The following is a 24,679-nucleotide window of genomic DNA, read 5'->3' as shown; positions in this document are numbered from 1 at the left end:
ACTATATTATATCTCCTTCTCTTTATTAATATCTGTTAATAATATCTTGGTTTACTTAAAAAGTAAATTATTTTATACAGAGATGGAGCCAGATTTGAGGTCTATCCAGCCTTCTTGGGTTTTTTTTTGGTAGTAGACAGTTAAACTGCGGTACCGGACAGAACCAAGGCGATAATTAACCCCTAATTTATTTCATAGGCTGGCAGTAGTGCTGGATTGGCATGTGCCAACGTAGCTGTGGTGTTGTAAAAAGGCCCCTTAGATTGTAAACCCTTCAGGGACAGGAAAATACCTAGCATACCTGAACTTGAGCTACTCATGAGAAAGCAGGAGCTAAGTTCAAATATATATATATTTTATTTCCATTTTGCTCACACCTTTTTAAGTAGTAGCTCAAGGTGAGTTACATTTAGGTACTCTGGATATTTCTCTGTCCCAGGAGGGCTCACAATCTAAGTTTGTACCTGAGGTAATGGAGGGTTAAGTGACTTGCCCAAGATCACAAGGAGCAGCAGTGGGATTTGAACTGGCCACCTCAGGATTGCAAGACCAGTGCTCTAACCACTAGGCCACTCTTCCACAAGTACCAAACCTGTGATTAATTCTCTTGTCATCCAAAGATATCGATCAGATTTGTTTGATAAGCTTTCCCTCTGGTAACAGCGTTCTGCCACAGAGCATGCTGCAACCTGCTGGATTCAAGATACTGTACAATCATTTCCTCTGGTATATTCTACCAAAAAAAAAATGAAAAGGTTTCACTACTGTTTCTTCCAAATGGACTTGACAAATATCTTGGCATGCCAGAGAGATGGTATGTGTGCACGAGCCATAGAGTACTTTCCTCAAACTTGTCTTTATAAGCTGAAAGCTTGGATGTATGTTCATAGTGAGATTGTCCTGCCTGTTAAGAACCAGTAGTGAGTTAGCGGACCTTTTCGGAGACACCTGCTGTCTGCTGGGTGTTATTGAGCACATGAAAGAGACATTTTCCAGCCACACAGACTTACCAGGCCTGACAAGGAAATGCATGCTTGCTTGCTACATTTATTAATTACACGTTTGACAGGGAAGGCTGTCAAAATGTGGTACAGCATACAAATATGTACAAATATATCACTAGCATGAATAACTTTGGAATGCAGAACATGTGGCCAAACTGAAAGTCTGAAAGTGATATTCACATTGTGTGATATGCGTTAAATCCTCTGTCTTTTTGGCATGGCTTTGTGACCTGATACAGTCCATATGGTTTCACATTACGTGCTTCACACGTAGGATTGTGTGGATTTTGAGATACAGCTCCTCCAATTAAATATTTCATCCTTTAAATAATAATAACAAATTCCTACCTACATTCAGTTTTTCTTCCTTTATCTATTTACAATTCTCATTTCTTTCTTTTCAACATTTCTTATGGTTAGTGATCTTCATCATAAAGCATATAGGGGTCCTTTTACCAAGATGTGCTAGCGACGGGGACTGTTTTTCCCCATGCGTCAGGGCCCTTTTTATTGCAGCAGGTAAAAAGCCCCCAGACAAATATGGCCACCCGATAAGAGAACTCATCACATGGCCATGTGGCGTGGAGTCCCTACCGCCACCCACTGAGGTAGCAATAAGGGCTCCTGTAATAAATGGGCAGCGAGCGGCAATGCCCAGTTACCACCGGGTTACCGCAGTGCAAGCTTCCGTGCATATACACTTTGTAAAAGACCCCCATAGAGATAGACTCATAGACCTCAAAAAATTAAGTTTGGAAGAAAGACGAGACTCAGAGACCTCAATAAATGTAGTTTGGAAGAAAGATGAGAGAGAAGAGATATGATTGAGACATAAATATCTTTGTAGTATAAATCCACAAAAAGAAGGTCCCTTTAAACTGAAAGGAAGCTCTGGAATGAGAGGGCATAATATGAAGTTAAAAGGGGAATTAGAAAAGGTTCAAAGAAGAGCAACCAAAATGATCAAGAGGATGGAACCTCTCGTATGAGGAAAGGCTAAAGAGGTTACAGCTCTTCAGTTTGGAAAACAGACGGCTGAGGGGATATGATTGAGGTCTACAAAATCCTGAGTGGTGTAGAACACGTAGACATTAATTGATTTTTTACTCTTTTCAAAAAGTACAAAGACTAGGGGACACTCAAGGAAGTTACATGGAAATACTTGTAAAACAAATAGGAAATATTTTTTCACTCACTCAATGACTAGTTAAGCTCTGGAACACTTTGCTGGAGGATGTAGTAACAGCATTTAGCATATCTGGGTTTAAAAGAGGTTTGGATAAGTTCCTGGAGGAAAAATCCATAATCTGCTGTTTGACATGGGGGAAACCACTGTGTCCCTGGGATTGGTAGAATGGAATGTTACTACTATTTGGGTTTCTGCCAGGTAATTGTGACCTTGATTGGCCACTGGTGGAAACAGGATACTGGACTAGATGGACCATTGGTCTGACCCAGTATTTCTATTCTTAAGTCCTTAAATACTTCTTTATGGAAAGGGTATTGGATGTGTGGAATGACCTGCCAGTGGAGACAAGGACTGAATCTGAATTCAAGAAAGCGTGGGACAGGCATGTGGGATCTCTTAGGTGGAGGAAGAGATAGTGGATGATATGGACTGGATGGTCCATGTGGCTTTTTATCTGCCATCATTTCTCTGTCTATTTTCTGGATCTTTTTTTGTCACTTCATTGTGTGCTCCACCACCATCAATTTTGCTTTCTTTCATTTCCCTTATGCCTCTTCTATTCATCACTGCTGCTTTCCTTCCTCTTTGTTTGTGCCCATGTCTTTTTCTTAGCGATTCTCCAGTTTTTTTTCTCTCCTTACTCTTTCATCGCTTCATTTCTCCTGTACCCCCATTGCCTTTTCCTACCTGGGTCTAATAGGGCCCATTGTTTCATGCTCTGATGCACAAAACCGGTGCTGGATCCCTTCGGTTTGAAAAGTTTGCACTAGACTAGACTCAAACCCATGATGCTACTACTACTACTACTATTTAGCATTTCTATAGCGCTACAAAGCGTACGCAGCGCTGCACAAACATAGAAGAAAGACAATCCCTGCTCATGATGCTGTAGCAGGTCCTCCTGGGGGGGGGGGGGTGGGGACTGTTAAAAGTGGACACTTCTCCTTACCTTTTAGTGGGTCTCAAGATGCAGAGGAGGAAGATTTCCCTTCAAGGCCCTATTTTGATGCGTATTCTTCAGCACAAATCTTACTCTATTATGGTTTATATAGGTTGCTCAATCGCCTTAAGATTTTATCATTTTCAGGACTCGGGATATGTCAACTAAGGTCCTCTTCACCAGTCAATAGAATCACACCCTTTCCCTTCAAAACTGAGGAGTGTGGTAGCCGTGTTAGTCCACTCTTAAGGTTGACACACCCATCCTGTTAGAATATCAATGATATGCTTTGATGTCCCCATGCATACCTCCTACCCACCCCCATCCTCCCACCCTGTCAGACTGTCATAGTAATGCTTGAATGTTTTCACTTATATACACTGTCAGCTAGCACATTTGCTTATTTCCGATCTGAGGAAGAAGGGCGACCTTCGAAAGCTAATCAAGAAATGTATTAAGTTGTGTCCAATAAAAAAGGTATCATCTTATTTTCTTTTCCATGTTTTATTTTGTTTGATTTCTATTGATAACCTTCAAAACTGGAAATTGTGTGAAAAATGCCTTCTCCATTGTCTTTATAATCTGTGGCAGCCCGCTGTTCTTCTGTAAAACTTCCAACAGTGCTGTGTTTTGCCTGCTGGCGTCTTCAGGAGCTAAGACTAAAATAAAATAAATTTAAAATTTTCTTTACATTGTGTCATAGTCATACTACACCTCCCCCCGCCATGGGGGCTTCTGTACCTCTCTCAATCCCTGGGGGTATAGTCGTCGGAAAAAAAAGCAGTTGTAGATTGGACATCATTGGGTTGTGGGTGATACATAAATAGGGTGTAATTTCTGGGGCAATCCAGATGCCCCACGAGGATTATAAGTACATAAGTATTGCCACACTGGGAAAGACCAAAGGTCCATCAAGCCCAGCGTCCTGTTTCCAATAGTGGCCAATCCAGGTCAGAAATACCTGGCAAGATCCCCAAAAAAGTTCAATACATTTAATGCTGCTTATCCCAGAAAGAAGTAGTGGATTTTCCCCATGTCATTTTAATAATGGTCTATGGACTTTTGCTTTAGGAAGCCGTCCAAAACATTTTTTTTTAAACCAGAGGGGCATTTTCAAAATAACATCCAAGTTGGAATCGGGATGTCCTGCTCATAACATTAAAAAAACACAAAACAACCAAAAAAAAACAAAACAAAATACAAAAAAAACCCCCAGTCTGTCACAGCAATATTTGAACTGGAAAGATGTCCAGATTTCCATTTTGGAAATAAATGAGAAGAAAACCCTTATGCTGGAGACATCCGTCCTGAACAACCATTTTACAAACTGAAAAGTTTAAATTATAAATGAGGGAAGACAAGGCACAGGGATGGCTGTCTGGCACCATTCTTATTAAAATTGACACCCACATATGTATTTGGAGAACAGTGGACTAGCCTAATGGTTAGGCCAGTGGGCTGTTAACCAAGAGAGACAGGTTTAAATCCCACTGTAACTGTTTTTTTTTTTTTTTTTTTTTAATTGTGATCCCTCCAGGAACAGAAAAATGCCTGCTCTGCCTGAATGTAGGGAAAGTGACTCGATATACTGCCTTTGAGGCAATGGAGGATTAACTGACACCCAAGATCACAAGGAGGAGCAGCCAGATTTGAACCAGCCACCTCTGAATTACAAGACCAGGAGCTCTAACCACTTGGCCCCTCCTAGTTAATAGTTAATGCTTTTCTATGAAGAGACCTAAGATGGGCATTTTTTTTTTCTTTTTGGACCTCTATTTTAATTCTTTCGAAAAGGCGGTAAATAAATCCTAATAAATACTTTAATATTAGACTTGCACTATTCAGGTTCTGCAACCCTCCCATAGGTTTTGTTTTGGGATTACAAAGGCTTTAAGAAAGCAGCTGCAATCACTCAGGCTAATCAGCCCCGGATAGGTGGAGCCACGAGCTTTAAAAACAAAACGGCTGTCTGAGAAACCACCTAAATTACAGGTGGTTGGGAGGGGGTGGGGTGGAGTGGAGTCCGGGTAAAACGGCCGGCCCCCGAGGGGCGCGAGACACAGGTGCAAGTGGTTCCTTCCCAGACACAGCTAAGGAACTTTTGCATCGGCGCCCCCAGACTTCTCTGTTAGAAGACGCCTTTAAAAAACAAAAACGTAAGTGTGTGAACTTGTTTTACGCCTATCTGTAGCCTGTGCTGTCTCTCAGGTTTTCTGTTGATTGGGTTATGTATTTTTCGGGGCTTTATTTCTCTAGTGCTGTCCACCTTGTTCCTATCGACCCACAGCCTTGGTAAGCTGTTCTTTGGGGCCGTCTCATAGAGCTACCGTAAAATAAAAACAAAAGCAACCTGGCACAGGTGGAAGCAGAAGGTAACTGGGACAGTTTTCTCCTGGCCATTTCTAGTTCTCTGTTGTTGTTACATTACTAGAATACCGTAAAGGCGTTCGCCAGTCGGTAGATTAAATACAGGTTGCATAGTATGTTATAAGATCAGCACTCTAGTTTTAAAAAATTCTGGGTTTTGTAAGATTTTATTTTGTTGTTTCTTCAGTGACTTGAACTTTCTGAAGGGGCAGGTAAGGAGTCCCTTTACTAGAGACATGGGTATTCGCTTACACTTGTTTTCTTGTGAAAGAATAGAAAGGAAGCTGGGCAGTCTTGGGTTTAGAAATATTTTTGCCTGAATTTTCTGTGCTTAAAAACCTATTTTTTAAATCTGTGGCTAAAATGGCTTAAAACTATAGTAACTCCCAGGTGAAAAGCCTTAAATGAGTGATGTGCTATCGCTAAATAGAAAGAGGAAGGCGTTTAAGTTCCGTCTCTCCTCTTTCTTACCTACCTTTAAATATTTTATTTTACCTCTAGTCGTGTGGCAGCACTGAAAGCAACAATCTCGCCTCCAGCCTTCCCTTTCAGTGTCCTTGCGGAAATCGGAAGAAGGTGGGACACTGAGGGAAAGCTGGAGCCGAGCCTGTTGCTTTGTGCTATCGGGGAGCTGAGGGTGGGCAGGTGAGCCGGTGCTGGGAGTCTGACCCTGCAGCTTGTGGGCTGGGGGAGGAGAGGCAAGCCAGCTGTCATTCCCAGAACAACCGGCTCGCAAGATACCAAAAAAATTAACCGGCTTTTGCGAGTCAGCCATTGGTATTGGGGGGGGGGGGCTACAGAAGTTCAAACATGTAACTTAAATTGTGTATTAACCTATGACACAAAAAATGGCCATTACCAATATTTTCCCTGTTTCCCAGAGATGCACACAGGTTCTAACCAAACGATATCTGCTTAGATATAATTCTCGTGTTGGCCCCTGTTAACATGGGAACTGTATCTGAGTTTCCTTCCAAAGTCATCCACAAAGGAAAGATATTCAACATAAAGGGATCTTTCACTTGCTCATCTTCCAATGTGGTATATATCATTCAGTGTAAAAAATGTAACGAAGGATGCTATATTGGAGAAACAGGCCAGATGCTTAAGACAAGATTCAATTTACATAGACATCATATGAACAATACTGGTGCCAGCAGGGTTCCCACGCCTGTTGGTCAACATTTTACAGGACTAGGACACTGTACCAGTGATTTCACAGTGAGAATCCTCAAAGGTAACTTTAAAACCATACAAGAACGTAAGACCTTTGAAGTCAGAATGATTGAATATTTTAACACCCAACAGAAAGGACTTAACAAGGATCTGGGGTTCCTAGCCCATTATAAACCATAAAGCTGTATGTCTCTGTTGATCACCCTCCCCTCACCTATCCACACCCACCCTGTTAGAATATCAATGATATGCTTTGATGTCCCCATGCATACTTCCTACCCACCCTGTCAGACTGTCATAGTAATGCTTGAATGTTTTCACTTATATACACTGTCAGCACATTTGCTTATTTCCGATCTGAGGAAGAAGGGCAACCTTCGAAAGCTAATCAAGAAATGTATTAAGTTATGTCCAATAAAAAGGTATCTTATTTTCTTTTCCATGTTTTATTTTGTTTGATTTCTATTGATAACCTTCTAACAACAAATGTCCATTCCCAGCACAACTTGGTTGGTTTGACATGGTGCTAATGCTAAAACTGGATGGTAACGTGTATGAGATTTCATTAGACTTAATAGGTCATGCATCAGGCTTGTAACCTCTATTATGAAACTAATGTAAGTTGAATAGAACCGTTTTGAAATGTAGTTTTCTCTTGTTTTCTGGTATGTGATTGTGCTCCAAGTGGTATTCACATGGCTCCAATGAGTGCCGCTATACCATTTATACTGCATTTTAAATGTTATATTCGTGTGTTTTCAGCAGTCAGCAGTGTACATATCTTCCAATCTTTTTATAGCCAATCCAAATTCCAATGTGTTAACTGCATTTGGGTAATCTCATGGCACTTGTTTTGGGAATACTTTTGTACTGATCAGTGTTTCTGTGCAGTGGTTTTTAATGCACCAGTGTGGATCCCCTGTACCTTTCTGTGAATGTTAGAAATGATACCTGACACGACAGCATGCATTCCATATTTGTACATGTCAGAATTTTAAGCATTACTTTACCACGCTTGTGGTAAGTGCTTCAGCTCCTAAATATTAGGGTTAATCCTTTATGCCTGGAGACTGTAAAGGGATACACTGCATTAAGTTGGACGACTCCCAGAACTGGTGATTTGAACTTTTAAGGCAAGTAACTAGTTCAATATTAAAGGCAATGAGATGGTATTAAAGGTCTCTATCTTCAAACCTTTTTCCTGTTTGAGAATGTGAATATCCTTTGTCCCTCAACAGTGTCAAACTGTCACTTAGATGCTAAAGCTATTAAATAGCCTGGTCCCAGTTGAATAATGGTCCCCACATTACTTGGTGTGGTAAAGTGGTTTGTAGTTTAGCCTCTGAAGTTCCAGGCATTGGTGTAGATACTCCTGGTTATTCTACTGCAAATATACAACACCCAACTTCTCTACTTTAACAGTAGATAAGGTAGATTCCCCTGTTCCTACTGGCTCATGACAGTTAAGTGGTTGCTGTCACTGTAAATGCGCCTAAGACTCCTTTTCATAATTGTTCCAACTAGGGTAGCCAAGTATCTCTTCTATACTTGTATTGGCTGGATTGTGCTCTCGTCACATGCAGATCATTCAGCCAAGGAGGCAAGGAGCCAAAGGCTTGAGCTAAGCACAGTGTAAGGTCACCACTTGAAGTGGTAGTGGGCAGGGAAGAGTGGGGATCTTTCCTGCCCTGAAGAGGCCACTAGACCACCAGGATGTATTGAGCCTCATTCAGGGAGGGCACCCAGAAGTGGATGGATGAACTCATGGGAGGAAGCGGGTGCAGAGGAGGAAAAGCACATGCTCATGGATGTTTGTAAATGTGTATCTTAATTTCATATGTAGAGTATGGAAGAAACTATTTACTTTTACTAGTATTTTTACTGCTTAGTCTGGCTCTCTTTGGAGGGGGCAGGGTGATTTTGGTCACCATGCAATTCTCTAGTTTGCAGGGTACCCTTAAAGTAGGAACCAATGGTATGTAAAAGCTGAATAAATAGGTTATTTGCATGTTAATCCTAATGTTCTTTAGTACTCAAGCACCATATATATCTATAGACCTATTTTACATGCATACATAGGCTTGACTACTGCTGAGGATTAAAGGTACTACAGTGATGTCCTTAAGGGAAGCATTTCTACACATCTGTCGTATCTTCACTCAACCTTAAGAGGAGCAGTTGCATCATGTTGCACCTTTAGCCTGAATGGTTATCTTTTCCAAACCCCAGGTAAGTCACTTCATCTGCCAACATGTTTTGAACCAATGGTGAATACTGGTTGTAAGTTGACATTTGGTATGTTATGTTTAAATCTTTTTTATTAGTAAACAACACATGGAGAATATACATTGTATAATTTCTGCCAGTTCTACTATTGTTCATATTAAACCATACTTGGTAAACAATGTTTTTAATTTTTGCCCCCCCCCTTCCCTTAACTTCCTCCCCCCCACCCATCCCTATCCTCCTTCTCCCTTCCCTACTCCTTCATCCTCTTGTTTTCAAAACCTTATCAGGGATTTAATATATGACTTCTCGCTGCTGCTGTCATGGTAGTCCAAAACGGGTTCCAACGTTGCTGAAATTGTGTTCCTTCTGTAGAGTCAAGGTCCCTTATAGCCATACGTTCCATGCGCATTATATGTATCATATGTGTCCTCCACTGCTGCACCTTGGGAGGTTGATGGGATATCCATTCTGACAGTATGGTCTGTTTACCTGCAAGTGTGGCTCGCATCACAAATGCTGTGTATCCTCGTTTAGGTCTTTTCCCCAGTTTTGGTTGTCCAAATAATAATTGGGCATCATAATGCCACATTTGTCCCCACATAGTGGTTACCTGGGTCACAATCTGCCGCCAAAAACTTTGCGTATGTTTACAATGCCAGAGCATGTGTCCCGTTGTAGCTCCTGGTGCTCTACATTTTGGGCACTCGCCCCAGGGGGATAGTCCCATGTGGAATGCCCTTCTCGGTGGAACGTGCAGTCTCGGAGCCACCTTATATTGTAATTCCCAGTGTGCAGCTGCATTTGTAGTCTTCCGAATCTGCAATATATGAGTTTGTAACACCTGTGCAGTTATTGTAATTTGTAAATCCAGGGTCCAGATGTGTGCTAGTTTGGTATAGTCCAGTTCCAAAGCCGTATCTCGTATATGTCTATGATGATATGCCATGGGTACTTTTTGTTGAGAGTCCAAAGAATAAGCTGAGGAAATTTCTTCCTGTACATCTTCTGTTAATGATGTCCATGGTAAAGATGACACATAGTGTCGTAGCTGTCTATAGTAAAATTCATCACTGGCAGGCAAGCCATATTTGTTTTGCAGCTCATTAAATGATTTGAGTCTGCCCTCGGTAGTCACCACCTGGAGAAGATATACCATGCCTTTCTTTTCCCACCTCTTGAATACAGTGTACATTTGTCCAGGTATAAAGGCATAGTTGTTACAGATAGGCAAATATGGTGTCACTCTGGGTGAAAAATGGTGAAGGCGACACACCCATTCCCAGACAGCCCTGGCAGCTGTCATTATCCCAGAATGCTTCAGGGGATATGGAACCTCCACTCCAGTGCCATGCAGATAGTTACCAAAATGCATCCCCGGGGACACACCTAGTTCCAGGGCTGTATTAGTGTAATCACTGGTTTGCCTGAACCAGTCATTTATGTGTCTCATGCCATTAGCTATACTCAAAAAGCGAATGTTCAGTAGTCCCAGCCCCCCATATTCCACCGGGATAGTCAATATAGAGATCGACAGTCTTGCTTTCTTTCCCCGCCAGAGAAATCGTTGTGTGTGGCGGTGTAATGTGCGCTCATCTTTTTTTTTTTTCAGGTACAAAGGTAAAGTTTGAAATATATATGTCCATCTTGGGGCAATGACCATGTTAAAGAGTGCAATCCTACCCAATAGGGACACTGGAAGGGCGCCCCAGGCCCGCAGTGTCTGTATAGTCTCTGTGAGTAAGTTATTTACATTAAGATCGTATAACTGAGAGAGATCTGCCGGTACATGCACTCCCAAATATTTAATAGAATTTAGTTCCCAGGTAAGGGGAAATTCAGCAGTCCATCCCTTGGGTGGATATTTTACTATTTCAAGGGCTACTGTCTTGGTCAAGTTTAATTTGAATCCTGAGATTTGTCCAAAACGTTCTATCTCCTGTATCAACAGGGCCATGGATCTAGGAGGGTCTGTTATGGTCATCATTAGATCGTCTGCAAAAGCTAGTACCTTTATATTTTGGCCTGCTATTTGCACTCCCGTGATAGTTGCCTGGTTTCTCAATATATGTAACAGTGGTTCCAATGATATCACAAAAAGGGCAGGGGATAATGGGCACCCCTGTCTAGTTCCCCTCATTATTTTGAATTCAGTCTCTTTTATACCATTGACAATAATGCTCGCCCCCGGTTTACAATATAGTGTTTCGATTGCTTGCATGAACCAGCCCTCAATCCCCATCGTCCTCATGGTCTGGAAGAGATACTCCCATCCCACCCTATCGAACGCCTTTTCTGCGTCTGCACTCATTATTACCGACGGTGTTTCCTGCCCCTGACATGACGCTATAGCTAATAGTAACCGGCGGACATTGTGTGTGGCTTGTCTATTTCTAACAAACCCAACTTGCTCTGGGCTTATTAAGTTAGGGAGGCATTTTGCCATGCGTTCTGCCAACATTCCTGCCAATAATTTGGTATCAACGTTTATTAGGGATATAGGGCGGTAATCTTCTGCTTTAGTCAGCGACTTCCTCGGTTTAGGAATTAAGGTAATTAAGGCTGTATTAGCATATTTGGGAAATGTTCCTGCGGTAATCACCTCTTCATAATACTCCAGCAGTGTCTTTTGGCCTTCTAGGGGTAGGATCTTATAAAATTCCCCAGTGTATCCGTCTGGCCCTGGCGCCGTTCGGTTCTTTAATTTTTTTATAGCCTGTTGGAGTTCCATTAGTGTTAATGGAGCATTGAGTATAGCTAGGTCTTCAGGTGTTATTGTTGGCAGACCCGCCTGTATTAAGTAGTCTTGTATCAACTGCTTATTTACTTGGCTCTCTGTTGAGTACAGTTGTGTAAAATGTTTAGTAAAGATTCTCCCAATTTCATTTTGTGTTACTCTGAGTCTGCCATGCTCATCCTTCAGGGCCGCCACCGTCCGGGATCCCCCCCAGTGTTTTATTACTTTACTTAGTAAACGTCCCGTTTTGTTCCCAAATCGGTGTAATTTATATTTATAATACACTGCTGACCTTTGTTCTTTTTCATGGAGCAGAGTATTGAGTGTGACCTGTATGGTCTTTAAATGTTCCAATGTGACCTGGGAGGGTCTTGAAATGTGTATACGTTTAGCTTTAGAAAGTTGTTTTTCCAATTGTAGTATTGTCGCCGCTCGGCGTTTCTTTTGGGCACTACAATAGGCAATAATATTCCCTCTAAGAACCGCCTTTAGTGCGGACCAAAATAAGATTGGGTCTGTCTCTGCATGTTCTTTATTGTGAAATGTGTAGTCTTCCCATTTGTCCAGTAGATATTTTTGGAATTGAGGGTCCCCGTCCAGATATGCCGGGTATCTCCACCCTATTCCTCTTACCCTGTCGCCTGGTAACTCTAAGTCCATCCATACCGGAGTATGGTCAGAGATCTCCTCCGGTCCTATGGTTGCCCCCCTCACCTGGTGGAACATAGTACGGCCTAGGAGAATATAGTCCAATCTCGATTGTGTTCCATGAGCCCTTGATCTATGTGTATAGTCATGTTCCCCAGGATGTAGTGTTCTCCACACATCCACCAGGTCTAATGTCTTCAGAAGCATTTGTAGTTCTCCTGCTCGCTGTCCTGAGTAGTGTGCTGACTGCGGATTAGTGGTGTCCTCTCTGGGGTTTAGAATTAAGTTAAGGTCCCCGAGTATTAAAATCTTACCCTGTTGGTATTGGAGACATTTACTTCCCAACGTCCGGTAGAATTCTTTGTCATATTCGTTAGGCCCATATACCCCGATCAGGTAGAATTCAAACCCTTGTAGCCATATTCGCAGTATTATGTATCGACCTTGTTTCCCTTTTTCTACCACTGTTACTTTACAGGCCAACCCTTTACGAATTAGGACCGCAATTCCTCCCCTCCGCCCCTGGGCATTTACCGCATAGCATTCACCAACCCACAATCTTTGCAATTTAGAATGTTCTATATCATTTAATCGTGTTTCCTGTATGCAGGCTATATCTGCCCGGTGTCGCCTGAGGGCTGTAAGTATTTTGTTCCGTTTTATAGGGGATGTTATGCCCCCTACATTCCATGTTATAACTCTAAGTGGCATAGTTGCATAGGTATACATATATCCTTACGCTTATAACCCATAAAATTTGTGCCCGCAGGGGACCTTGCATATATCTTGGTCAACAAATTTCCATTTTTTACCATTACATCAATGTCTCTGAGAGGATCTATCTTTTGTCCCTTATTTACCATATTTAGAGTAGGTTCTTTTTCCCTTATCCCCCCCTTCCCCCTATCTTACCAACCACACATGTAACCTTTGTACAGCCACCTGGATATTCCAGGTGGATGTCCTGTGACCTCGGTGATCACCTGAAGCTCCCAATTCCCCAAAATTTAAAACAGTAAACAATAATCTTGCTATCCACATATTCAGTAATACTTGCTGTGGTTTGCATATTATCTCTATTATGCAAGAAGGCTAATTCAAGCTGCTTCCAAGATTTTATTGTCCGTTAGATGTTTTCTGGCTTCAGTTGCCGTGGGAAATGACTGCCATTTCTCCTGTATATATATTTTTAGTTGAGCTGGGTATTGTAGGCGAAATCGGATTTTTTTTCTGTGCCAGCTCTGAGCAGAGCGGATGGTATTGTTTTCTTTTTTCTTGGACGGCAGTAGAGTAATCTTGGAATATCAAAATGTTCCTCTTATTATATTGTAGCGAATCCCGTTTAATTTTGAAGCCTTGCATTATCTTTCTTTTATGGCGGTAGTTCATTAGCTTCACTATGACTGCACGTGGTCTATTTCTATCCTCCATTTTTCTGCCCATGCGGTGTGCTCTTTCTATAACCATTGGGCCCATCGTGTCCGTGAGCGCCAGCTCTTTAGATAGCCAAGTTTCCAACCATGTTTCAAGGTTGCACTCCGGGACAGATTCATCCAGTCCAATAATACGTATGTTGTTCCTTCTTGCTCTATTTTCATATTCATCTAGGAGGTTGCGCTGCTCCACCACTTGTTGCCTTAATTCTGCAATATCGGGGCCATATCCTCGCGAGTCATCTTCCGTTGCCGAGACCCTCGTCTCTAGATCTCCAAGCCGGATACTAAACCCGTCCAGAGTCGTCTGATATGCCTCTAGTTTGCTATTCAGACTTATCCATTTGGGTTCCCAGGCCCTCTCGGTCGCTTGTGTCAGTTGGTGGAGTTGAGCCTCCGTAAATATAGGCCCTGTTGGCGCGGTTTCCTCCAGCGTCTTAGTGTCGCCGCTACTCGCTTTACTTCTATCTTTTTTTAATGTTTTTTGTGCCATATTTGTGGGCGAACTTGTTAGGAATTTTTCCATATAAAGTAAGTACCTTGCTTTGCTTCTTATTGTGGATAGCGGTGATTTAAGGGGATTAGGCTCAGAGCTTCAGTATCGAGCTGCACTCGAGCTCATGACGTCACCGGAAGTCCCGACATTTGGTATGTTAATAATCATTCAGGCTATTCCACATTTGAACCTGCAGTTGTGTGGGACAGTCAAAAGGAATAGCAGAAAACTGTGCTAGAATGATTATGGCAGAAAACATGTTCCACGTTAAATGTTAGGTAGCTTTTTTGCTTTTTAACAAAGCACATAAATGGGCAGTAATTTAGGTAGACTTGGAAGGAGTCTTGCTCAAACGGCTGATGGCATGTAAATTGTGACCACTAACCAGTTTTGATGAAAGTTTGTTAGCAAGATAAATGATAGCTACTGCAGGGGCGTATCTGCGTGGGCCCCTGCAGATTTCACCCTGGACCCCCCTACCGCTGCCAACCCTCCCCCGCCGTTGCTGTCGCCTACCTTCGCTGGCGGGGGACCCCAACCCCCGCCAGCCGAGGTCCGCATCCTCCTGCCGCTGCCTGTAAAAGAATTCCGTCAGCTGGCGGGGGACCCCCAACCCCCGCCAGCCAAGCCGAGGTCCTTTCATTTCTAAAGCTGGCGCCGAAAGTTTCTTCTGAGTCTGACGTCGCTGCACGTTGTACGTGCAGGACATCAGACTCAGAAGAAACTTTCGGCGCCAGCTTTAGAAATGAGGACCTCGGCTTGGCTGGCGGGGGTTGGGGGTCCCCCGCCAGCTGACGGAATTCTTTTACCGGCAGCGGCAGGAGGATGCGGACCTCGGCTGGCGGGGGTTGGGGTCCCCCGCCAGCGAAGGTAGGCGACAGCAATGGCGGGTGGGATCGGCAATGGCAGCGGCTGGGGGGAGGGGGATCGGCAATGGCGGCGTCGGGGGGGGGGCTATAATGTGCCCCCTCACTCTGGCCCCCCTACCGCCGCAATTCAGATACACCCCTGAGCTACTGACTTGCATTGTTGTATAGCCAGTGGCGTACCAAGGTGGGGGCGGTCTGCCCCGGGTGCACGCCGCTAGGGGGGTGCCGCGCACCTGTCGGCTCTTTGTTTTCATGCTCCCCTTGCCCCGGAACAGGTTGCTTCCTGTTCCGGGGCAGAGGGAGCATGAAAACGAAGAGCCGGCAGGTGCACAGCACTCGGGGGAGGGGGGTGTCGCGCTGGTCCAGGGGGGGCACATCTGCGATCCGCCCCAGGTGTCAGCCCCCCCTAGGAACGCCACTGTGTATAGCTAGCATCAGTTACATATGGCTTTTTGTTTTCTGGCCATGGTTTAAGGGGGAATAGAAACTTATTTTAGTGCTGTTTACTCACATTTTACACTTTCAATGTTAAGTTCTGATGTATCACCACTTAGGCTTTGTGCATCCAAGTGACTTCTTTCCACCTTTACTGAAATGTTTGCCTTAACTATACAACTATTTATTTTAGTAAAAGGTGGAAAGATGTCACTTGATGCACAAAGTGTTCTACTTGGAACTGTCAAGTCACAGGCAACATGGGACAAGCAGCATCTATCCGAATACGGGGCTTGAAACTATGTAATTGAATTATTACTCTATGTAATCTTGGAATGACTAGTGCACATTCTGTGCTTGATAACACGATTGGGTGTGAGAAATAGGTTGTTTGGCTTTTATTGATCATACAGCAGTGTGGAAACTGATTATCAAATGACAAAATGCTGTTTGACCTATGCAAAACATGAAGGTACAAGTCCAGTTCAGCTGTGACAACATTGTGTTGGCCATCACTCAACAGTGCTAATCAACTAATGATAGCCAAGTTCAGAGGAGCTTCCCACTTCCCCATAAACCAATGAAGGCCACTTCTGAGTAGGTAAGTACACACTGGTCACTTTAAAATTTATAGGTAAATAATCAGAACTTGTATATGGCTATTTTAATCTGAATGCTGCAGTTTTATGTAACTTAAACTTGGGGAAATAGCCATGTGAGCACCTAATGGTGCTTCCTGGTATGTTCCATAATGGAACACGGGACTTTATGAGTAACTTAATGCTTTAACATTTTCAATTTCACAGGTAATGGCTTAATCTTGGAACTTGGGGAAAACAGCAACGCTTCTCACTGTCCAGAACAGATGGCAAACTTAAAAGGATGGTGTCTTAACTCCAAGAAGTACAGAAAAATCCCACAAGATGACCATTTACACACAAACCCCCATATCACACTTTGTACTTCTGCTTGGAGACTGAAAGGAGGCCTGTTTAAAAAAAAAAAAAAAAAAAAAAAAAAAACTCTAGAAATGCTTATTGTGGGAGCTGCTTTCCATGTGTGCTGAGAAAGTTTGCAGAAGCTAAGCTAGGAACACAAGAACAGCTGCTTTGTGGAGATGGATATGGCAACTAGAAGGAAGGCTATCAAGGACAACATGCATTAACAATGTACAGATAAAGGCAAGACCAGAAAAGAGGAAAATTCTGAGTTCAGAGGTCTGGACAATTAAGGGTCAAGATCATTTAAAGATGAGTCAAGACATAAGGGTAATATCTGCTCACGAGCACTCAACAGGAACTCGGCTGGCACAACGTGCCAAAATACCAGTTCCCTTGGGTGTTAATCACATACTAGTCTTCTAGCTCCCTGTTGCTACCTCCTAAGCTGAAAAGGTTTATGTGGAAACTTGGACCTTGTAAATTTGCCTTTATATTTTTCCTATATACTAAACTTGCACTAGGAAATAGTGTGAAGTACCCAACTGGAAAATGACTTCGGTGTGTCAACATTTCAGCTTAGTTAGCGCTGGCTGATCAGTTGGAGTTTGCTACAAAGCTGACCTTCATAACTTGCTCAAACTTGTATACGTACAACTTATAAGCTATTCATTGCAGTAGAAGTTGCTAAAATTTTACATTCTTATGTGAAGGCAACAGAAGGGCGATAGTATAGAACAGTTTAATAAATCTGCCATGTGAATTAACGTTAATAGTATTACACATCTCATCGTTTCATGAGGTTTGAGGATGTACAAATTGTCTTCTGTTCAGAATTTTGTTGTAGTTGTTGGTGAAATAAGTTCTCAACAACAAACTCTCAGGATTCAAGGCTAAATCACAGTGCAATGAGTTAATGCCCACAAGATTCAGGTTTACAAATAGGTGCTGATCACCGGGTGTGACATTGCTTATTAGATGCTTTTATTTTCCAGGCGAAAACAAGTTGTCTAGACTGAAGCCTTGTATGGTTCCTTTTATTGGTGCAACACAGCTTGTTTTCAAGAGATGAAAACCTGGTATTAAAAAGATGCAGTCCAAGGCTTAATTCCTGTACTCAGTCAGAACTGGAGTGGCTCTAATATGCCTGTGAGAATCTTGAGATTGGTGTATGCAGCCTGTATGTCAAGACCCAATTAGAGTATAATGTGTGTGTAATATGGGCTTCAGACATTCCGAACTGCCTTGGATTTTAAAACACCCAAAACCACCCCAGTACCTTGTGCTTGGACAAGCATTCATTAGTGACCACCTACATATGAGCGCCAAATTATAAAATGTAGCAGGAAGTCATTACTTCAGCAATGGCACCAGCAAAAGCTGACATGGCAAAGGAGAGGACTTTTAAACAGCTGCAGCACACAAGTGGATTGAAGGACAAAATGGCTCTACATCAGATGGTGGAATACTCTCTAAAGCTAAAATGGGATGTACAGAGATGCACATGTGACATGGCTCTTTGAAACTGGAACACTATTTTTTCAAGTACAGCTTGGAGCATGAATCCATGATAACTTCACGCTTTGCCAATGTTCTCCCCTCCCCCCCCCCCCCCATTTAAACTTAATGGAAGTACACAACACTGATTTCTCTCCTTATAGTAGGAACAGATTAAGTTTGAATCACTTTTTGAAACTTTTTTTTTATAATTTGAATCATTTCCATAGTAGTTACCATCTTGAGGGGAAGAAACTTGAAGCTCACATGCCAGGTACCAGTGGCGTAGCCACAGGTGGGCTTGGGTGGGCCAAGGCCCACCCATTTATGGCTCAGGCCCACCCAACAGCACGTTTAGTGGTAACTGGTGGGAATCCCAAGCTCCGCCAGCTGAAGATTTTCCCCTGATAGTAACGAAAACGCTACTCTCCACCACACTGGCACCTGCGCATGCTCAGTTTTCAGTGCATGCCTGCTGCCAAGGTGAAAATAAGCATTTTCCCACCAGCTGAGAGTTTTTTTTTGGGGGGGGAGAACACTTGGTGCCCACCACATTCTTGCCTAGGCCCACCCAAAATCTGTTGTCTAGCTACGCCCCTGCCAGGTACACTTGAAAGCTTGACCATAGATGCCCTGGTGCATACAAAATCTACTCCCATATGCATAATTGACCAACTTCAGTGTCCTGTGATCATATAGAAACAAAGCATAAGACCCATAGTAATTCCTGTGAGTGAAATCCTTAGCTGATGGCTTCATTGCATACACACTCCTATGCTACTTGCACGACTTTCTTGAATTCCATTACTCCTTTTCTTCCAGTTGCCTTGAACAGCAGTTGATGGCATCTACAAGCCAGATCCCAAGTGCTTAGATACTAATAGTGGAACTAAAACTCACAAGCTCACCAAATATGGCCAAGCATTCTAAAGACTTGAAACTGAATCCACTAATGGCAAAACCATAACTTTTTTTTGAATTGACAAAGGCAAAAATGTAGGAGAATTTTAATTAGAAATTGGTTGAACCAAATGTGGATCTGAGCTTCATATAGGAATGGGTGAAGAGAGCTGAATCTAAGTGAGTAAACTTCACTGCAGGATTGTAAATGAGTCACTTATGCACTTATGTAATACATGGAGATTTCCTTGTCACACATGTGGACTCTTCACCTTGGCACAGGGTAATGACTTACAATAGATGGGAATGTTGTTGTACCCAATGCTGAAACACTATCACTTCTGAACTAGACAAGGCAGTCCTGCTCCAGAGCTAACACTTGTGACATCAGGAGTCGGAAAGGCTGTTTGTAGAAAGCTTCAAAAGTGAGTTTGGAATTGCTCTGATGGCAACCACACAGAATGAAGTAAAATGGACTGTTTTTCCATACTGACAAGTAAAGTTCAGTATCTGAAAGATAATACAGGAGTAGAGCAATGCAAACCACAACTGCTGCTGTGCCACATGGAGAACAAGGACCAGGAAAATGTGGCAGTAAATACTGTTTAGATGACGCCACTTTTGGAGCATACGTGGACAAACTGCCTGCCTGTGTGCCTGTCAGATTCTTCGGCACAAGACAAAGTACTAATATATATTTTTTTTCTCTTCCCCCCCCCCCCCCCCCAAAAAAAAAAAGTCAGCTATGAGGAATGAACCTAGTTGCTGTCAACATGTCACCCATTTTTTTTTTTTATTTGCAAAAAACTTTTATTAGCAACTCAAGATAACAAATTCAGAGAGTCTTAGCCTCTTGTAATATACAAGAGATGTAACATCAACATATATACTCCCCCTTGATCTGATTTTTCCTTTTATTTCCCCCCCTGTCATTCCCAACCTCCCCCTCCTCCCTCCCACAGTGTTCCTCATGTAGCTGCATCCTTAGTCCCTTGTCCATCCCCTCCCAAAACCCTTTCTAGGTGTAGCCATTCTTCTGCCTTTGGATTATATTGTCCCCGGCATCTATCAGTTAGTTTTTCTAAACCCATCAACATATGCAGTTTTGATTTCCAGTCATGACCTGTGGGCCCCTGCTTCTGCTTCCATTTCACTGCTATGATTGATTTTGCTGCTGCTAGGCATAATCGTTTGAGTCTACATTGCCATTTCTTCCCTTTCCTAGTCTCGTAACCCAGTAAACATTTGGGATCGTGTAAGAACTGAACACCTGTTGCTAAGGTTATATGTTCTGAGACCAGTTTCCAAAACTCCTGTATTTTCGGGCACTCCCACCATATGTGATAGTATGTCCCCCTCCCCCGCTCACAGCGCCAACAGGTATCTAGCGTTCCTGGGTACATAGCTCTTATTCTGTCTGGGGTATAGTACCATCTGCTCATGACCTTATAAGCATTTTCTTTGACTAGTACACATACTGATACTTTAACCTCCAGACACATTTTCTTCCACTCCCCCTCACTGAACTCTGTATTAAGATCCTGCTCCCAGGCTTTCATATAAGACACCTTTACAAATTCAGTTCCTCTGATGTGTTCATACAGTTTGGAGATTCCTTTACTTCCCCAGATTATGCTCTCCCATAAATTCTCAAATTTTTCATTCTCTAGCCAATTACCTTTATGCCAACTGGCCTTTACCATATAACTTTTGACTTGGAGGTAAGCATACCGGTCAGTTTCAGGTAAATTGTATTCCTGACTAAGTACTTCAAATGTTTTAAGTTGTCCCTCTGTTAGTTCCCTAAATCTGATCAGACCCTTATCAAACCATGATTTAAATATCTTATTCTCTCGCCCCCCTGAGAACCCGGGCTCTTGTGTTAACCATGCGTAAGTAGACTTATGTTGTGACACCCTTAATTTCTGCTTGAGTCTCCCCCATAGTAAGAGCAAGTGAGAGAGGAATGGGTTTAGTGTCAAGTTCTTATAGTCGTTTTCTAGGTAGGCGCCCCATAGTAATGCATCTAATCTCCCTTTTTGAACAAAAATCTGCTCAAGTCTAGCCGTGGGAGAGGTCAACCTTACTCCAGACTCCAATTTGCCTAAGTTGAGCCGCCCAGTAATACCATAAATGTTAGGCATTCCTCTCCCTCCCTGCTCCACTTTCCCCCACATTATTCTCCGGGACAATCGAGCCTGCTTTCCTCCCCAAATAAATTCCCCCAATTCTGTCTGTATTTTCTGCAGCTCCCCCTTAGGGACGTTAATTGGCAATGTCTGAAAGAGAAACAACAATCGAGGTAGTATGTTCATTTTGACTGCCGCTATGCGGCCCTACCACGATAGCCACCCTGTTTTCCACTTGCTAAGATCCTTTCGGATTGCTGCTATAAGTGGGACATAATTTAGCTGATATAATGTGTCAAGGTCTCTCGGGATCTGTATGCCCAGATAGCGAAAACTGGTGTCTGTCCATCTGAAAACAGTTCTCCCCCTCAAGTGTTCTGCCTCCTGATCCGTTACTGTTATGCCCATGAGCTCAGATTTATCAAAATTCACTCTAAATCCAGACATTTTCCCAAAGAAATTTAGTTCCTGAATAAGCACCGGTAAGGTTGTCAGGGGTGATCCTATATAAAACAATAAGTCATCGGCAAACAAGGCAATTTTATGCTCTCTCCCTCCCATTTTAACTCCTTTCACCTCTCCTAAGTCTCTAATTTTCTGTGCTAGGGGTTCGATGGATATGGCAAACAGTAACGGGGATAGGGGACACCCCTGTCTCGTTCCCCGCTGAATATTAAGTGTATTAGACCATCCCCCATTAACCTTTATCTTTGCCACTGGCTTTTCATATAACCCTTTCACCCAAGTTATAAAAGGCCGCCCCAATCCCATTTCCATCATGACTTCCCATAAATACTCCCATTCTACTCTATCGAACGCCTTTTCAGTGTCTATCGTCAAGAGCGTCAGAGTCCCCTCGTCTCTGGGCCCCCCACATCAGGTTTAAAGTCCGCCTAATATCTGCCACTTGCCTATTTTGGATAAAGCCCGATTGGTCTTCATGTATGAGTGATGGCAAAATCCCACTTAACCTATCCGCCATAACTTTGGCTAATATTTTCACATCTACATTCAGCAAGGATATCGGGCGATAAGAGCCACATAAGGTAGGATCTCTCCCTGGTTTTAATAGTACTGTAATCCCTGCTTCTTGCATACTAGATGGGAGTCCCCTATCAGCAAAACAAGCATTGCCCAACCTGACTAATAACGGGCCCAATTCTTGTTGGAAGATTTTATAATAGCTGTATAACCATCTACTCCAGGTGATTTCCCCCCTTTCAAGCCTTTGATAACTGCTACTACTTCCTTCAGCATTATAGGGGCTTCCAACGTCTCTGTGAAACAGACACGTTTTAGGCCTAAGTTCTGTAGATGTGCTCTAATCTCCTCTACAGGAGCTGTTGATTCCTTTGTGTACAGGGTCCTGTAGAAACTCATACAGTGGTGGAAATAAGTATTTGATCCCTTGCTGATTTTGTAAGTTTGCCCACTGACAAAGACATGAGCAGCCCATAATTGAAGGGTAGGTTATTGGTAACAGTGAGAGATAGCACATCACAAATTAAATCCGGAAAATCACATTGTGGAAAGTATATGAATTTATTTGCATTCTGCAGAGGGAAATAAGTATTTAATCCCTCTGGCAAACAAGACCTAATACTTGGTGGCAAAACCCTTGTTGGCAAGCACAGCGGTCAGACGTCTTCTGTAGTTGATGATGAGGTTTGCACACATGTCAGGAGGAATTTTGGTCCACTCCTCTTTGCAGATCATCTCTAAATCATTAAGAGTTCTGGGCTGTCGCTTGGCAACTCGCAGCTTCAGCTCCCTCCATAAGTTTTCAATGGGATTAAGGTCTGGTGACTGGCTAGGCCACTCCATGACCCTAATGTGCTTCTTCCTGAGCCACTCCTTTGTTGCCTTGGCTGTATGTTTTGGGTCATTGTCGTGCTGGAAGACCCAGCCACGACCCATTTTTAAGGCCCTGGCGGAGGGAAGGAGGTTGTCACTCAGAATTGTACGGTACATGGCCCCATCCATTCTCCCATTGATGCGGTGAAGTAGTCCTGTGCCCTTAGCAGAGAAACACCCCCAAAACATAACATTTCCACCTCCATGCTTGACAGTGGGGACGGTGTTCTTTGGGTCATAGGCAGCATTTCTCTTCCTCCAAACACGGCGAGTTGAGTTCATGCCAAAGAGCTCAATTTTTGTCTCATCTGACCACAGCACCTTCTCCCAATCACTCTCGGCATCATCCAGGTGTTCACTGGCAAACTTCAGACGGGCCGTCACATGTGCCTTCCGGAGCAGGGGGACCTTGCGGGCACTGCAGGATTGCAATCCGTTATGTCGTAATGTGTTACCAATGGTTTTCGTGGTGACAGTGGTCCCAGCTGCCTTGAGATCATTGACAAGTTCCCCCCTTGTAGTTGTAGGCTGATTTCTAACCTTCCTCATGATCAAGGATAACCCACGAGGTGAGATTTTGCGTGGAGCCCCAGATCTTTGTCGATTGACAGTCATTTTGTACTTCTTCCATTTTCTTACTATGGCACCAACAGTTGTCTCCTTCTCGCCCAGCGTCTTACTGATGGTTTTGTAGCCCATTCCAGCCTTGTGCAGGTGTATGATCTTGTCCCTGACATCCTTAGACAGCTCCTTGCTCTTGGCCATTTTGTAGAGGTTAGAGTCTGACTGATTCACTGAGTCTGTGGACAGGTGTCTTTCATACAGGTGACCATTGCCGACAGCTGTCTGTCATGCAGGTAACGAGTTGATTTGGAGCATCTACCAGGTCTGTAGGGGCCAGATCTCTTACTGGTTGGTGGGGGATCAAATACTTATTTCCCTCTGCAGAATGCAAATAAATTCATATACTTTCCACAATGTGATTTTCCGGATTTAATTTGTGATGTGCTATCTCTCACTGTTACCAATAACCTACCCTTCAATTATGGGCTGCTCATGTCTTTGTCAGTGGGCAAACTTACAAAATCAGCAAGGGATCAAATACTTATTTCCACCACTGTAAATTGTTCCCTAATTTCCCTGTCTTGATGGAATAACAAATCTTTTGGTCCTTTTATTTTGGTAATTGTGCTTGCTATCCTTCTTTCTCGGAGCCCCCTAGCTAATAGGTTACCTGCCTTATTGCTGAACTCAAAAAATTTCTGTTGCATTAATTGTCTATGATACTCCATTGTTTTCATTTGGATCTCTTGTAATTTTGCTCTCCACTGTTTGAGCTCTATTAGATGTTGCGACTTCCCTTCTCTTTGATGTAGTGCTTCTAATCTAGCCAACTGTCTCCGCACTTCGAGTTCATGGGCTGCTCTTTTCTTTTTCTTATAGGCTCCTTTCCTAATAAGCACCCCCTAACTACCGCCTTCAAAGCATCCCACAATATCCCCTCGGTTACATCACCTGTGTCATTCAATAGAAGATATTCTTTAATAGTGTCCCGCACCTCCTCGCAATCTGCCTTCACATCTAAAAGCGATTCATTGTCTCCATAGGTGTCCCTTCCTTTGTTTACCTAGCCCAACTAATTGGACCCATACCGCTGTGTGATCGGAAGCATGTATATTCTCAATCGCTGCCTCCCTTATTTCCTCCCACATCCCCCGACTGCACCAGATTGCATCTATTCTTGCATATGTTCCCTGTACGTGTGCATAGTGTGTGTATTGCCTCTGGCCCGGATGCTTCAGTCTCCATATGTCTATCAGGTCAAGCTCTCGCATCATTCT

At 43.1% G+C, this 24,679-nt stretch overlaps 1 long non-coding RNA gene across 1 annotated transcript; it reads left to right on the top strand.

Moving 5' to 3' along the window:
- The first annotated feature begins 5,168 nt into the window (after positions 1–5,168).
- Positions 5,169–17,523, top strand: LOC115465483. The gene is made up of 3 exons (XR_003941418.1): positions 5,169–5,289; positions 8,756–8,905; positions 16,327–17,523. It is a non-coding gene; the product is annotated as an uncharacterized LOC115465483 (long non-coding RNA).
- The last annotated feature ends 7,156 nt before the right edge of the window (positions 17,524–24,679 follow it).

The sequence above is a fragment of the Microcaecilia unicolor genome, chromosome 1, assembly GCF_901765095.1.
Source record: "Microcaecilia unicolor chromosome 1, aMicUni1.1, whole genome shotgun sequence".
Lineage (NCBI taxonomy): Eukaryota > Metazoa > Chordata > Amphibia > Gymnophiona > Siphonopidae > Microcaecilia > Microcaecilia unicolor.
This window is presented reverse-complemented; position numbering and strand designations above follow the sequence as displayed.